General features: G+C 41.6%; 1 long non-coding RNA gene across 1 annotated transcript; it reads left to right on the top strand.

Moving 5' to 3' along the window:
• Positions 1–1,766: 1,766 nt before the first annotated feature.
• On the top strand, positions 1,767–10,489 carry LOC102376946. The gene is made up of 3 exons (XR_323848.1): positions 1,767–1,842; positions 6,697–6,823; positions 9,922–10,489. It is a non-coding gene; the product is annotated as an uncharacterized LOC102376946 (long non-coding RNA).
• Positions 10,490–18,018: the final 7,529 nt, after the last annotated feature.

Raw genomic sequence — 18,018 nt, 5'->3', positions numbered from 1 at the left:
CTTTTTTGAAGTCAAGATATATGACATCAATCTCATCTCCCTTGTCCAGGTGATAGGTCACCTGGTTGTAGAAGGAAATGAGATTGGTCAAGCAAGACCTAAGACAGTTTTATTTACTGTCTTGTAAATAGCAACCCTGCACTTACTGTAGGAAACAGGGCCATTTATGGTACCTTGAATTAACAAGGAACAGCATACAAAAGAAGATCAGGATTTTTTCTTTTATTCTAACAGATGTACAAAAGGTGGCCTGATTATTATAATCTTATGGGCCAAATTTTTGAAAGCCCAATCCAACAAGGTTCAGGAAATGAATGCACATCCACTGCCTGAAAAACCTTGTGTAAACAAGATTTGATGTGGGCAAAGCCACAATTACCATAGGAATGGTAAGTACGGGAAAATGATGCATCATTTGTGTTAGGGCCAGATTCTAGTCTTCAGAGAGCAGAGAACATTCATTTTTGGCATAAGATTAAGAGACTGGGCTTTATCCATAGTGCAAAGCTCACCTAGTGCCAGGTACACCTGGCACCTCAGTACTATTTGATTTAGGATTTAGTGGGACTCAAAGGCACAAGTAGGACTCAAAGGCATAACAGGGCAGCTCTATGCTCTAGGCAGTGTCAGGACACAGGGCATTGGCAGCAGCTGTGCTGACAGCAGCAGTGGCACAGCCAGCTGTGGCAGTAGTTCTCCCTTCCCCGCCAGAGGTGACGATCAAGGCTACTGCCCTGGTCACCTCTTCCCGCACCCCCAATTATGCTACTGCCAAATGCTGCTTAGGCCTTGCATTGGCCTTCTTCAAAGATGTGAATTGCACTCTTGTGAAATAATTATAAGTTTTCCCAGCCCAAAGGGTAGCTGTGATTTGCCAGCTTAATTGATTACATTAATGGAAGCACACAAGAGATTTCAGGTGTCCCAGGCAGAATACTTGAAGATCCCAGAAATCAGTAAGAATGAACTAGTGACAGGTCCTACTAACTCATATTGCAGCGTTGGGACAGGACTTCAGTTTTGTTAGCTTTAAAAGTGTTTGGAGCATAAGCATGGGCGTGTCCACACATGTATAAATGTGCTTTAGTTAACTCACATTAAATCTAGTACTTCCATTGTGAGGACACTTTTACACATGCTCGGGGGAGGGGGGCCAATGCTTTAATTAAAGCGGTTCCAAAAGCCACTGTAATTAAAGCACCTCAGCGTCTTGTTTATCAGCATCCCTGTGCTCAAAATGGAGGTGGGGTGCTTTAATTAAAGCTCATTGAACAAGGTTTAGTTCAAGAACCCCTGCCACCATTTTGAAGTGCAGGGATGTTGATACATGAGACATGGGAGACTTCTGGAGCGCAGTAATTACTATGCTTCAGCAGACTCAATTGAGTCTGCTCTGGTGTGCTGCAATTACAGTTCATTGGAGTAGCCTTCGTGCTCATGTACAGGCACCCTGAGGTACTAGGAAAATGCACATTATCCTGTCTTAATGCTCATTAACTAAAGAGCATGGTTTTTTAGTGATGCTTAATGTGCATTAGGCTATTTTAATATGCTGTCACAGGGCACTAATGTGTGTCTGCTGCCTTACAAGCAGAGGCAGCTTAGCTAGAGAGCCCTAAGAGTAGGCAGAGCTCCACAGCTGCAGGTTGCCTTGGCAGCAGCCTAATGAGGGAATTAGCTAGCACCTGCACCAGGTTAGCTGACCGGAAGGAGACAGGGCCCTGGGCACATATAAGCCCCTGAGTTGGGGCTGGCAGGAGTTAGTTCTCTGGCTACAGCCAGGGGGAAGAAGCTCTTACAGAAAAGTTGCTTGGAGATGCTTGTTTGCCTGTTCTGCTGCTGGTAAGATTGGGCTCTAGGAGCTCCTACAGTACCTGGGCTAGGAGGTGTACATTGCTCAGGGAGAAGCTTGCCTTCTTAAAGGGGGAGAGTATGGCCTCCAGTGTCATTGTTATTGTTATGGTTATACTGTAGCCGAGGGGCTCATTTTAACTTTATTATTTGGACTAGTGGACCAGGATGAGGCTAATTGGGGAGGAAGAAGCCTCATAAGGGCACACTAACATGTAGAGCCCCTGCACTGGTAAGGGCGCAGAAGCAAGACTGCAGAGAGCCCAGCACCAGAGGATGCCACTACAGGGGGTGTAGAAACCCCAACTCCAGAGGGCGCAACTGCAAGGACCCAGGGCCTAGTGATGACAGGAGGCCGAACTAGACTGAGGATCCGTAGCAAGGGACAAGGTTTAAATACCACCTGCGAGGCATGGGGTGCAGTAAAGGGGGAATTTTGGAGCCACACATCTAGCCCATAAGGTTTAGGGTGTCTTGGGAGGCACTAATTTTGAGTGAGACCCAGCAAGGGATCCAAGATCAGTAGGGTCTAGTGGGGTTAAGCAAGACTGTGACCACAAACTTGTAGGCAGCTTCCCAACTTATTATTTCAACCAACAAGATGTGGCCGGTGAGATTAGAAGGTGCCCGCAAGGCAGAGCAGGCAGTCACAGAACCCTGGGTTCATCACGGCCATCCCTGGGGACCCCACATCATGATATATGCATTAACTAAATATAATTTTTTTTAGTGACACTTTAATGTGCGTTAAAATAAACTAATATGCATTAAAATACATGTGTAGATGCACCCAGTAACTACCACAGCTACAGACAAATTGTACTGGGTCAATGTTTTTTGTGCCCTGTGGCAAAAGTTTCAGATACACTCTAAATCTAGACTTCAAAGTGCCTAAATTACACTAGATAATGGACTTAGGTCATTAGTCACTCATGTGCTTTTGAAGATTTTACTTCAGATTTAAATTTGACCCAGATTATTTACACCTATTTGCCATCTTTTTTCCAATATGCCAATAGAATTGATATGCTGGTACTAGGATATAGGGCATATACTGCAGGACAGAATGGTTGTAGTTTAAAGTGAGAGGGATTTATAGATCTTCATCCATACCATAGCATAAGTGTGGCCTCTAACAACATGTCAGTATGAAGGGGCAGCAGTGAGCATTGGCATTCTCAGAATTTCCACTGTAATCTTTGCATGTAGAAATGTAGCTATTGCAGTCACCATGGTTACCTATTCTCCAAGCCAAAAATAGGGAATGCAGTATGTATGCAGAATATAATTGGCCGGTCCCAGTGCTATATATTAAACTTGTGCTCCACGATATTTTGGATTGGATTCCTCTATTATATGGATCTGCTATTCAATGTGAAAGAACAGAAACAATTCAAATAATTCCTTACCTGCAAACAGAAATTATTAGAGAAAAGAATCCAGTGACATTTACAGAGATAACAGGCCAATTCTTCCTTTTCAGTCAGGTGGTGTAAAAACACACCTCGTGTTCTCTAAGGGTGAGTTTCACACAAGGGCAGAAAATCTATTCAAAGTACTAGTCTGGATTTCTCTATATAGCTACTCTGAGTAATACAAAAGCATTCTTAGGAAGAAGGATGGGAAATAGTGAGAGAGGAACCACTGCATGAGAAACAGTGATGCTCATATTTTTTTTTTTTTTGTATTGCTCATGTTCATGTTTATGTTCACCAAGCAAAGGAAAACTTTTTTCTTTTGTTTCTGTCCCTCCATACCCTATAATTTTTTTTTTTCTTTTGAAAAGCAAACTGTGACTAGGAAGGAGTCATAGAGGATAACTCTGAGAGAGCAATTTTTCTTTAGGCCTCATTCAGTTTAAACTCTGAAAGTTTGTGGAATTCCATTTAGTAGCTAATTTGAGGAAAATATATATTTTAACTTAATTAATATATTAGTGTTACAAGGGTGCAGCTAGCCTGCATAAGTAACAATTTTTCCACAATCCAACATTGCTATTTTGCCTACCTACTATTTTGGCAAATGCTAATACAAATGTCTGACATTTGATATACTTGATATTGCCCAGCCTCAAAGGCCTTCCATCTGTGTTCTTACCTAAATAAAGAAGAATTTAGAATAAGAACCAATTTTTTTCCTTTGCAGTTCTGTTCATTAGGGAAACCCTTTGGAGCATGACCTTTGCACAGTGGGCAGATGAAACCCTGGGGTTACACTAGTATTTTCCTTGCCAGTTTCACCCTTCCATCTCTACTCTTCCATCAAAAAAGAAAAGAGGTCTAGAAAACATCGCACACAAGGAAAAATTGGAAGTACAGGAACTGTTTAGTGCGGACAATAAATAACTATGGAGGGATTTTTTTTTTTTTTTCTTTTTTTAATAACAATCTTCAAATAAAAAAAAAAGTTTTATAAGGAGGGTGGTGATCTGTGTCTACAGGAGAAGATTTGGCAGTCTTAAACTGCAACAAGGGAAATATGGGTTTGATATTACAAAGAACTTTCTAATTCTAAGGCTGGATAAGTAGAGGAGCAGATTACCTAGAGAGGTGGTGGGCTATCCATCACTAGAAGTTTTTTATTGCAGGTCAGACAATGGTTGGGGTGGTTTAGATTAGGATGGTCCTGCTTTCCACAGGACTTTGACTAGATTACACCGTAGGGTACTCAAGGAGCTGGCAGATGTCATAGACCAATCATTGGCAAAAATATTCAAAAACTCATGGCACTCAGGTGAAGTACCTGAAGACTGGAAGAAGGCCAATGTGGTACCCATCTTTAAGAAAGGGCAGAAAGTAGATCCCAGAAATTACGGGCCAGTCAGCTTGACCTCAATCCCTGGTAAGATTCTTGAGAGAATTTATCAAGGAGACCCTTCTGGATAAGCTAGCTGAGGCAACATCCTGAGGGATAGCCAGCATGAGTTGGTTGCAGGTAGGTCTTGACTGACCAATCTCATCTTCTATGCCCAGGTGATGCCTGAACAAGGGAGAAGAGATTGACATCCTATATCTGGACTTAAAAAAAAAAAAAAATCCTTTGATCTGGTGTCCCATGACTTCCTCAAGGGGAAAACTGGCCAACTGTGTGGCCTCGGCTATACCACAGTCTGATAGCTGGGAAATTGGCTCCGAGATTGGACCCAGAAAGTAGTGGTCAATGGCAGTGAATCATTATGGCACTCCATAACCAGTGGCGTCCCTCAAGGCTCTGTCCTTGGGCCAGTTGTCTTTAACATCTTTATCAACGATGTGGACACTGGTGTCAGAAGTGCACTGACTAAGTTTGCCAATGATGCTAAACTCTGGGGCATAGCATCCACACCTGAGGACAGGCTAGTGATCCAGGCTGACTTGGATAAACTTAGTAAGCGGGCGGGCACAAACCTGATGACATTCAATACCGATAAATGTAAGGTACTCCACCTTGAGGAGGGGGAGAACCCACAGCATACTTATAGGCTTGGCAGTGCTATGCTTGCTAGCAACACTGCTGAAAGAGACTTGGGGGTCATAATTGACCACAAGATGAACATGAGTCACCAGTGTGATGTTGCATCTGGTAAAGCAAACAAAACCCTACCTTGCATCTATAGATGCTTCTCAAGTAAATCTCAGGATGTCATCCTCCTGCTGTACTCGGCCTTGGTGAGGCCGCAGCTGGAGTACTGCATCCAATTCTGGGCTCCGCAATTCAAGAAGGATGTCAAGAAGTTTGACAGAGTCCAGAGGAGAGCCACGCGCATGATCAGAGGGCAAAAGAATAGGCCTTATGAAGAGAGTATGAGAGCCATGGGACTCTTCAGTCTGGAAAAGTGCAGGCTTAGTGGGGACCTGGTGGCTGCTTATAAGTATGTAAGGGGTGTATATCAGGATCTGGGAGACTGATAGACAATCTGTTCACCAGAGTGCCCCAAGGGAAAACAAAGACCAATGGTCATAAACTACATTTTAGGCTGGACATAAGAAAAAATGTCTTTACGGTCCAAGCCCCCAAAACCTGGAATAGACTCCCTCCAGAAGTGGTGCAGGCACCTACTCTGGACTCATTCAAGAAATGCTTGGATGCTTATCTTGCTGGGATCCTTTGACCCTAGCTGACTTCCTGTCCCTGGAGCAGGGGGCTGGACTTGATGATCTTCGAGGTCCCTTCCAGACCTAACATCTATGAAATCTAGATGACCTCCTGAGGTCCTTTCCAGCCCTATTTTCCTATAATTATATAATTAAATTCTGGTGTTCCTATCTTCATCCAACAACCTTCTTTTTAAAAGGAGCAAATATATTTTGCTCATTTTCAATATCAGTCTTTTCTAAACACAGTATATTTCCTCAATGTACACTTTGTTATGCACACGATATAGCAGTATGAAGTCCAATGCTATTGATCATGTTCTAAGTTCTTATCTCCTAGCTCTTTGTGCCTGATCATAAATCAAACTTAGATTGTAAAACTATGCAATTTATGTCCTACCTAGCTCCTCAGTCTCAACAACCTGAACAGTACTATACAGGGCGAAAGTGGTGATAACATGCACTAGAAATTCAAAGTGAATGATCCTGAAAAATATAAGTTCTTTCAGTGTTTGATAAAGGAATAACTTCATACAGTGCATTCTTTTAGGAAATTATTACTTCAGTTGCATAACAGTTGTAACAGCAGTTGCAAAGATCAGATTTTTAAAAAGTGTGAAGTCTTCACTTGAATATTTAAAGAGACACTATTAGGTTTAAATGAACTGAAATACTTATTTTATTTATTTATGGTATTACTAGTATTACAACAAAAAGTTGTTTGTAAATGGCACTTGCCTGTTTTCATTTATGCTGTTGTATCATCTTTTAGGTCGTGAAAATTTGTTTACTTCTTAGTTCAAGGCCCAAACACAGTGACATCGCTATATCTGAGGACAACTGGATATCTGATGTGAATACCTCTGGGCATACCACAAAATGAAGGAACAGTGCACCTGGTAGTTGAACCGTTGCTATAGAAGCCATTCCATTCATGAAACATACTAAAGATAAGATCTTCATGTACTAAATTGTGAACAGTACTTTTTGTCTTTCTTCACCAGAGATCTGAGTATAAATATCTAGTTCATTTGAAAAGGAATATCTTGCGTTTTAATCTTGTTATTTTTCATTTTTAAATGCCTAATAGGAGCAAAATGCATTGACAAGCATCAGATGGGATGCAGTTTTAAATATAGAAATACTGTGCTGCTGTTGCCATAGGAATAGTTTGAGATCATAACAATTTATTGGGATGTGGAGAGAAGATTTTTAGCCCATGGAACCGTCTTGCTCTGAAAGATTAACTTTTTCCTTATGCCAGTTTTTAAACATAGAACTGCAAAACTAGTCTTCTAGAGTGGCTGAAGATATGCTTCTCATAGGGAATAACCAAGGGCACCTATACACATGCATTGAGGCTGCTCTGACATCCTGTATTTGTAAGTATCACAGCAGAGCAGACTCCGTATCGGAGCAGACTCCAATTTAATCAAGTCTGCTAGAGTGTAGTAATTATTGCACTCCAGCACCATGTGTATCAGCATCCCCATGCTGAAAAAATGGCAGCAGGGGTGCTTTAACTAACACTCATTTGATGAGTTTTAGTTAAAGTGCCCCCACCCCCTTTTTTCAGTATGGGGATGCTGATGCATGAGATTTTCTGGGAGCTTTTAATTAGAACTGCTCTAATTCAAGTACCCTCCCCTCTGCCCCCCACCCCCCACCTCCTGGAGCACATGTATAAATATCCCAGGTGTAGAAAGTTGACAAAGCTAGCAATGAAAACATCTGTGTGTGTGGCTGGCATGGGAGGGGCCCGAATTGGGCATACTATACTTTGGTGATCACTGTCCAATAGGATAGGTAAAGTACTCCCTCAGCATAAGTAAAATATAACATACCATTACTAAAATATTTCAAATAGTACAAAGCAATACATGAGGAAATAACCACACACACACACACACACACTGAGCTGCCAATTTTAGGACTCATTAAATTCAATGACAAAACTCCTGCTGACTTTTATGTTATCTGGACATGGTCCAAAAAACAAGGAATAATTTAACAAATTCTGAGAAAACACTCCTATGACTGTCCACAGTAAAAGGTCAGCAGTGCTGTGCTGTTATACACAGTACATGTATTTAAAAAAAAATGTGAAATGAACCTGAACAGCCAGTTGCATAAAGTTGATTTGGCTTTTCTGAGGCACTTTCCCTGTAGATCACAGATGATATCATAAAACAAGTTGTGAAGGAAACAAATAAGCCAAGGACCACATTTACAGAATTTGTCTGTAGTGCTTTCTATACCAGGCAACTGTAAATACAAATCTCTCTGCTCATGCAGAAAACGACCACTTCATTTTTTTTTTTCCAAGAAAAGATAAATTTGAGAAATTTTGTGATAATCTTCCAAATAAAAAAATATTATATATCTGCCTAGCTTTGGGCTAGACCTTGTCATTCCTGTTCATGCAGCACAGGGGGTTTCAACCTTTTTTAGTAAGTGTACCCCTGGCAGCCAGATGCAGAAGGGGTGGGGGCAGTGTGGCCAGATGTGGAGCAGCAGCAGCATGGGGTGGTGACTGCTGCTGCATGCAAACTTCCCCCCCCACCCCCTCTACTGTGATGACCTTGCTTGCTCTGTCTCCTCCCACCTGTGTGGCCTTCCCAACTACCCCCAGGGGTATGTGTACACAGGTGTGACAATGCTTGATTTAGCATACTGTATATTTTAAAGCCTGACCCTAAGAAAAAAAAAATAGCACCTGAGTTAGTATGTGTGTGTGTGAGCACAAGAACGCACACGCACACAAAATATTAAATACAAGCCCAAAGTCCTTAAGCTGTAGCATCTTTGAAACAGTAGCTAAATATTGTATACTTTGTATGCTGCTGAATACACTTATGTATTTATATCTGTTTGTGCTGGCAGATTATCTACATGCTCCTATACGAAAGGCATTTATTAGGGCTGTGTAAAGCTTCAGTCCCTGATCCAAATCGGCCCAATTCGGTGGCTGAATCTCTGAATCCAAATCAAATTAGGAGACCCTTTAATCTCTCCAAGTCGAATCAGAACCCTCCGAATCAATTCGGAGAGATTCGGACATAGACGCAGCTTTAAATGTTTTATCAAGCAGCTCATTAATGCTGTGATGATGGGGTGGATGGAATATCCCTCATAAGCGCAGGGGGCTCTCCAGGACACCCAGCAGCAGACCTGAAAGTGAACCAGAAGCACTTCCGGTCCACTGGGGAGTATATGGGGGACCCTGCCACAGCCCAGCTTGGCAAATGGTGCCTCCTGGGTCTGGGAGGGCACCTGGGGTCCTCCCATGGCTGATCGCTGAGCTGGGGAGGTGTGAGAGGACCCCCCAGTGCACTCCTTGGTGGACCCGGAAGTAGACCAGAATTACTTCAGGTCCACTTCCAGGTTTGCCACCGAACACGGGGGGGAGCCTCCTGCCCTCCTGTGGGACACTCCATCTGCCTCTGCATCGCAGCATTAATGAGGCATGCCTGGTACCTCGAGGTATGTAGAAAAAACATTTTAAAGCTGTATCTATGGCTGAATTGCTGATTCTCCAAATCAGCATTGAATCTTTAGATTTGGCTGAATCAAACTGGGGACAGTGATCTGAATCCAATGACTTGAATCACTGTCCCCGAATCTGAATTGAATACGGCCCATTCTGCACAGCCCTAGTTTTTATCCAGAAAGACAATTGTGATCTTTTCTCATTCACATGGAACATGTAATCATCATCCATTGCCTTTGCCATTTCAAGGTGAGATTGCTGTTAATGCAGGGGTGACCATCCTGTGGCATGCATGCCACACGTGGCATAGCCAGCCTCTCTGTGTGGTGTGGACAGGCAGCACAGTGACAGACAGGACATGGAGCAGAAAGCAGAGCAGCTGATCAGGCAGGGAAGGAGATGAGCAGCATACAGGAAGAGCTAATAGTGGCACACCTGCCATAACCTTCCTTCCTTCATTGTTCCACCAGACTCTTATTATTAATTAATTATTTTTTTACTTTCTAGGTCCCTTTCTCGCTCTTCTTGAAGGCTCCTGAGGAAAGTGTGACCTGAAGCTGACATACTCAAGTATAATCCTTTGTTTAAATTCATACTGATTGTTAACTGAAAGGGTGCAATAGACTAAAATACACTTATATTTTTAATGTTTAATCCACAGCAATGGACTAAAATATACTTATAGTTGTGACTTGTATGTTAAACATTTACATGACTATGTTTAAACATATGCAATATTGTACTTGCATGTATGGACGCACCAACTTAGCAAATGGGATCCTAAATGTTTTCCTGATAAAAAGATTACAAATTAGGTGCACAAATCCCATCTCAGATCTCCATGCTTGACCTTTGTACCAATATTTTGCCCTCTTGACAAACATGAATCTACCTATGTACAGGGATGTCACAAGTTACTGGGCAAATGCACCTGCATTGCTCTAGACAGATAGAATAAAAACTTTTCAGGCTATAAAACAATATAAGATACAATATGAAAATAATTGTTTGGATGTGTGTTTTTTCTACATGAACTAGTGTTCAGGTGCTTCTGTTTCTGAGTGCTTAATACAACACAGCGATTTCAAACTCATCTAGCCCTGCAGGCCACATGAGGGTCATTGGGCTGCTCTGAGGGCTGGATTGGAACTGTCCCCCTGTGCCATGGGGAATGCCTGATGGCAACAGGTCCAGCTCGGGTACTGTATGCAGCATATGCCAGCCCCACTCCAGAGCTCATGATGCATGTGATGTGTGGGCTAGACCCAGAGCTGCTTGCACTGCTGGCTCTAGCCCTGCACGCTAGAGCAGTCCAATTGGGCTGTGCCAGATGCAGCATGTAGGACCTGTCAGGAAGGTGCACCGCATGTAGTGTGCACCCTGTGCTGCGTGCAACCCCCAGTCCCATCTGTGCACAACATGCAGACCCAGCCCCAAGGCCAGCACGTGCTGCACAGGGCACAAGGGGCTGGCATAGGGCATGCATTGCATGTGGCATCTGCCTCTGGCACAGCCCAATCCAGACAGGCCCCAGAGCCAATGTGCAGAGCCGGGGCTCGTGTGCGCCCCATGCAGCACATGGGGTCAGTCCAGAGATCCATGGGTTGGATCATATAGGCCAGGTCTGTCTCCACAGGCTGGATCCCACCCACAGCCTGTAATGTTTGAGACCTCTGATCTAAGACATTTTAAAAATGCCTGACTTCCAAAAAGTTCTGAAAACAAGACCCCTTTAAAAAGTTGCAATGTGGTATCCAAAAAGTGAAGCACCCCAAATTACTAATTACTTTAAAAATCATTGGTCTTAAATATTGTCTCCAATTAAGGCAACCCTGCAAGCGAATTTTTCTCTTTGGTATAGTGACATCTAGTGTCCCAAATACATTTCCTCATGACAGCAAAGTGAGGATGTTAACACATACAAAACCAAAAATGTGTTGCCAGGTACCTGGATGTTTTAAGGACATGTGAGAGTACTAAATAATTTGCCTTTAAGCGTAATCTCCCTGCACCATAATAATTCACCACAGACCTCTAAGCAAACTTATATAGGTGTGATATTTTAAATTTGAACTTTACCTAGCTATTTTTTCTATTAGTTTTATTGTCTTTGTTCACCAAGATAGTGTTCTTTATTCTATTTAAATGAAAAAGAAACCCATCTTTACCCAAGACGGCTTCCTTTTAATTATTTTTTGTTGTGCAGTATTTGCTAGTAAATTTTAATATGTTCAGAATAAAATTATTGGAAAGGTAGTGAGATCTAATAGATAAGACACTAGACTTGGATTCACAAGTCTTGGGCTCCTGTTCAGCTACTGATCCACAGACCTCTCTGTGCCTGTGTCCCTTTCCAACTGTTTGCCAGTTCTATTTAAAATGTAAAACATGTGGAACAGCAACTATCTCTTATTACATGTTCTTAGAGCAGGGGCGGATTCAGGGGGCATGCAGTGGTACAGTTGCACCCACTTTTGATTCCTGCTCCACCCAAACTTTAAAACCTGGGAGATGTAGTCATATTTCTATTGAGGCTGTACTGAAGGAGTCAACCGATTTCATGGCTCATTGTAGTCTACCTGGTTCCTGCTAATGTCTCTGCATTCCATAGGTGTTAACGACCCTCTCTCCATTTAAAGGCCCTGATGTTCCACTGTCCCAACTGTCTTTTCTTCTGTAAGTCTGCTGTCCCTTAGCCATTCCTGGTAATGTCTTCGATTTCACAGCCCTGCAGACTGTTTTTAGCTCCAGCTAAAACTCTTAACTCAGATGCAGCTATAATAACTCAGATGTAGAAATGACGGACAGTGAAATATTTGAAACTGTCAAAATGCTCAAGAAGGCTATATTTTATTTTATGAATTTGACTATAATGATGACAGGACTAGACACACAATATCTTTTGCCTATTTTTGTCTAGTTTCTTGTGTGTTTTTAGCTTAATATATAATCTAGCAAATTAGTGCACATTCCAATAAAGTTATATTTGTTTTTGCTTTGACTTTAAACTGAATACTAAAGTGCTAGCCCCCTAGCATATTAGTAAAGCATATTCTATGTTCTCTTTAACCAGAGAAAAATGTGTCATGTTATATGTGATGATGTGCCCCACCATCTACACCTTCCTTTTCAGAATGCTAGATCTGCTCATGATTATAACCCCTTCATTTTAAGAGGTCTCAAGGTGCTAGTAGAATACAAAAAAAATTATCCATTCTGTTGACAATAATCTGAATGAGTTGAACACAAAAGTTCAGTTCAAAGGGCAAAAAATCTTATTGCCTATCTTTATTTTAAATTGGTGGTAGAAGAGCTGTTTATTCAAGTGCAGAGCAGTCCTGGTTGTACCCTAAGTCTATGGAGCTATTGAAGAATCTGCTTGCTTTAGAACTGAACTTTGTTTTTGATAATGTTATATCTATGGCTAAGCATATTTGGAGTATAAAAAAAAAAATAAAAATCTGCTGATGCAGTCCAGTGGCCTAGAACTAGTGCTGTAGACTGCCACTTGGAAGACTAAGCATTGGATCTAAGAACTGGGATCTCACTCTGTGAAAACAGCCTGTGGGTTTGTTTTTTTTCCCTGGATCTATGCTCATTAGGACCCAGGAAAATCAGAAGAATTCACAGAATAAGTGCTGTTCATTTCAAATTTTAAAGAAAGATAGGAAAAATTGTTGGACTTGCAGGAACTCTCCTTGCAACTCATGTAAAATCTGCTAGGGGGTGATAGATGCTAACTCATTGCTAGGCAGTTTGCAGTAATGGCTTTGGGGGACATGTTTTTTTATGATTAATTATTATGCAGATTATAGTGCTGCCTGGAAATTCCAGCCCTGCTATACAGATGGAGAGAGGTAGTTTTGGGTCATAAGTTGCATCAACCTGTGAATGTTTATTTCTGAGCTCCAGGCTGTGTTACTGAAACAAAAGTCTTCTCCCTTTTGGCTTTTAAATGGCATCCTGGAGAGACAGTGTCCAAACACACTCCCCAGAATCATCACACTCTTGACAGACTCCCCACAGAGCATGAAGAATATAGGCCATATACATTATTCTTACTATGAGCCACACCCTAAACCATCATTAGTGGTAATGAGCATTCTCTGCATGGAAGCAGGGAACAATATGCACACTTAATTTTAATCCATCAGAAAGAGTAACGCCTGGATGGTTTTGGGTGGCAGGAGATGACAGGAACTCCTAATGGGAGTACATTGAAACACTTATTACACTAATGTAAATCTTGCTCATTATTTTTCTTTTTTATCACAGCTGATTAGTAATTCATGGAATTTCTTCAAAGCAATGTGCATTGGCAGACATAGTTTAGGACCCACACATGTTAGCAAATAGCTGAACCACAATGGTGTGACTGGAGTGGCCAGTTATATATAATATTCTAAACTTAATTTTTTCCTTTATGGTAGACAGATCATAAGTGGGTATCATTTATCCAAGCAATACAGCTTTTTTAGTTTCTAGTTGACTGTATATCAACATAAAAGATCTGGAGACTAAAACAATATATGGTTTTGGGGTGGCTCAGTCCTTTTGCTACTAATATCCTTTGGAATATTAAACTTTCTAGAATAAAAACAATTTTATGGAACTTTGTCTAATCTCTCTAGGTGAATTTCCCAAGCTCATAATTGTGATATCTGAGTGCTCTCAGGATACAATATAACTACTGCAAGATTTAGAAAGGATTATTCCTTCTCTGTAAATTGCACAGTTAATTCAGATATATTTGGTTGCATCCTACTCCCACTGAAATCATTGGAAGATTTTACCACTGACTGCTGTGAGCAGGATTGAGCCTAGTGCTTTGGAAAAGTATAGAATCTTTGAAAAGGAAGCGTTTCCCATGTTGTCCATCATAGAAGTGATGTATGTTATGTATAGCAACCTTATTTTCCTGGCCCAGAGACTTGCTGTTTCATTTCAAATCAAATAAATGTCTTTGTCTGGACTGCCAAAAATATTTGTATGCTGGAGCAAACAGTTTTTTTCATAGTTTTAGCATCTTTACTACTGATGAGAATAATCTTGTTTAGTTTACTATTCCCAGTGAATTATAGACTGAGTCACTTTCATTCAAGTCAATGATACAATTCCCTTTGACTTCAGGGGCACAGTATTGGGTTCTTAGACAACAAAAGATGACAAAGAAAAAGCTAGATGGGCATGGAACAAGAACTGTATCATATTGCAGATATAGCTGAACTATTTATTTCATAAAGATCAGCAGTTTTGCCTACCACTATACATGCAAATATTGTGAAAAAAATAGATGCCCTATACTGGCTTTTTTTGTAGGCGTTGCCTCACATGTCCTAAAAAGTCGTAGAACCACTCAGCTGTACAGTTTTCTTATACTAAGAGCACAAGGGGTGATATTCTTGCCAAGAGCACAAAAGTGTGCTTTCACTTGACTTAGACACACTTTTTGGGCAATATGGCTATCATCAAGGAACACCCCCTATATGTAATATACTATCCTCTGGGCAACCAGGAGTCTGCCTTTAATACATGCTAGTTTTAAGAAGACCCCAATATGTTTGGTCTTGTGATCAAAACCCAGAACTTGAAATGAAACAATTGCTTCTACAGGCAGGTGACTTTAAACCATACTTTTCTAACAGGGTGCCTGAAATCAGGTACATAAACATGGATTTAGATGTGTGGTCCTGTGCTTCCAAGTATGAACATTTTGCCATGATTGTTCATGGTCTTAAATTCTCAGACCCTTCCACAAGCTGTATCCTGTTCCTATTAATACTGGCTTGCCTTTGAGTCACTGGAAGCAGATGCAAGCCCTAACCCCACTCTAATCAGTGAATTAGCTACTTGGCTATTCAGCATATTCCATTTCCTAACCTCCACTGGAGATAATTTAAATTCATTCAGACATTTATTTCCTTGTCAGATATGAGTCTCTTGGCATATTTATTTTCTTTTAAAACACTAATATACACTATATTTCTGACTGTTTGGGGAATTAAGTACTTTGTGTATCAACTGTATATGCAAGCTATGAAACAGTCTGTATCTTTTTCTTACAAAAAGTGTTTCTTATTTACAGTATTTGGTTACTATGAGGAACAAACAATCTAAGACAAGGAAGCACAGCTTTAGTATAGAAACAATGATGCCAACTGACAAGGTATGACCAGTTGCTCAGATATCTGCTGACTGGTCTTTTCCATTGCGTGTATTTCTGAAATCTAATTCGTAAATCTTTACTAATCAAATTACAGCCACTCAAGTCAGATGGATAGTTTTTTTTTTAACTAGTAACAGTTCTATATTTGTTGCCAGACTTTTCATTCTTGGCAGCTATTGAATGTGGTAAATAGTCACAAAGTACCTAACCTGCATACTATGGTGCCAGAAGACTCACCCCCCCCCTCCCATCTCTCCAGCCCCATAGTTTCATTTCCAATACCTATCTCTCTACTAATATTAGAATTAATATCTCTACATTAATGCTATGTTTTAGCAGACAGCTTTTCATCCACATTTCACATCTTCCAAATACATAAGTAATTATGACTTTCACTAATTAGTCAGAAACTCAGTCTTACAGACCTAGCAAGGCTTACTGTATATCTCCAAAATGGTAATATGGATGAACCAATAACAAAGTATGGGGACACATGACATGATTAATGTGAAGTAATTTATCAGCATTAAATTTACTCCATTGTAAAAAAGCAGACACAAAACCAGTTCTCCAAAGCTAGGCAGTACAGTAGACAATGTTATAGTACCTAAACTCTGTGTGGTGGAGGAACCAATTTATACTGAGCAGAGCTATGCCAGGATGAAATTGAGTAAGAAAGAGGATGTGCACTTGTCCACCACCATAACTTATTCTATAAGCTGACTGATTCTATTGTAAGCATATTGTATGTTGTGCCCTAAATCAGTGGCATCTTAAGGTATGGAGCCCCAAAAACCAACAATCGCTGTTGAAACAAGGCACATGCAACATCTACCCCTACTCATGGTGCAAAATGGAGAGAGAACCAAAACACAAGCATACAAATGCACCCACATTCAAACATGGGATGGCACACTCAAGCACAGTGGTCATGATGATTGTCTTATGATTATATATGTTGAGATCCCCACTCCAGTCAACACTGTGCCCAGGACTTCTGAAATCCTTAAGGAAGCTATGTCCTTAGTCATGCAGACAGAGGATGAGGAGAGAGAATGCTAACCCTTATTTAGCATATTTCAATTTTAATAAAAAGACAAAGGAAAGTCAACAGGCAATATAACATCTCAGTCGGCATGACCCTTCAAGAACTTACAGGGATAGAAAGTTCTATTTGTGCCTGTGTACTTTTATTCTCCACAGATCACTGGTATCAAGCACCAAAACCATTATAGGATTCTTCTCCTGTTGCACTGACATTAGACAATCAGGATTGTCATAGCAAATCTCTTTTCACATGGTTTCTTGGATGCTTAGTTTGTTTAAATCAGCAGTGATACATTCTGACACATCTTAAGCCCATGAATCACTGCTTCCTGCATTAATTAAACTATTGTGAAAGGGAGAGTCACCTTGCATGTCTTATTATTAAAGACTTATGAATTATTAAGAGAAATTATTCATAGATCCTGCCAATCACAAAATAAGGATCGGTGTCATTATGATATTCTAACAAACATCAGGTTACAGAAGTACAATTTTTACCCAGCAACACTGCATCTTTCAATTGGAAAAGGAAAGAAGGATGCACTGCACCAAAATTCATGAGAACTGAATGCAACTCTGGACTCTGCAACAGACTCTGAATTATCCCCTTGAGCAAGTCACTTTCTTCATCTATAAAATGGAGGTTACTGTTTTAATAAGAGTGCTGCAATTATAAATTCAGTAAAGTGTATGAAGCACACAAAGGGCACGTCCAGACGAGCCCACATGTGCCTCTTGCAACGTCTCAAACTCCTTTGAGATGCTGCAAGAGGCATCTGCAGGAACGTGAAAATGTTCCCCATGCTATGAATTTGCAGCACGGGGGCAAAATTAGACCCCTGGATATCCAGGGGTCAAAAAAACCTTCAGAGAAAAAAAGTGGGACAGGGCACGGTCCAGGACTGTGCCCTGAGGCAGCCAGAGGCTGGGTCCTCCACAGAGACGCTTTGGTAGCAGCCAGAGCGTCTCTATGTTTGGCCCTCACCCTGGTTCTGAAGCACGCTGTCTGCCATCCAGCCGCAGGGAGCTGGACCCAGGCTCTACTCCCAGTAAGTAAGGGGTGGGGGAGCTGGATGGGGGAGGCGACTATGGGGTGGACCCCCGCCTGCACCGCAGAGCCCCCTAATCCCTGTCCCACCCAGCCCTATCCCCTGCCTGTCCCCTGAGTCCCCCCAATCCCTGTCCCACCTGGCCCCATCCCCCCCTTAACTCCCCTGATTGTTGCCCCGCCTCCACCAGCATCCTGGCAAGTAAACCCCTCCCCACACACACACACACACACACGCTGACAGTAGCAGTTGCCATCAGGGTCACTGCCCCCTCCCCACCCCCCCACAACATGGCCAGGTGTCAACACCAGCCTGGGCCCTGCTGCCCCCTGCTGCTGGGGG

The sequence above is a fragment of the Alligator sinensis genome, unplaced genomic scaffold (genome assembly GCF_000455745.1).
Source record: "Alligator sinensis unplaced genomic scaffold, ASM45574v1 scaffold308_2, whole genome shotgun sequence".
In the NCBI taxonomy this organism is placed as follows: Eukaryota; Metazoa; Chordata; order Crocodylia; family Alligatoridae; genus Alligator; species Alligator sinensis.
The sequence above is the reverse complement of the archived record's forward strand: the minus strand, read 5'-3'. Positions and strand labels throughout refer to the sequence as shown.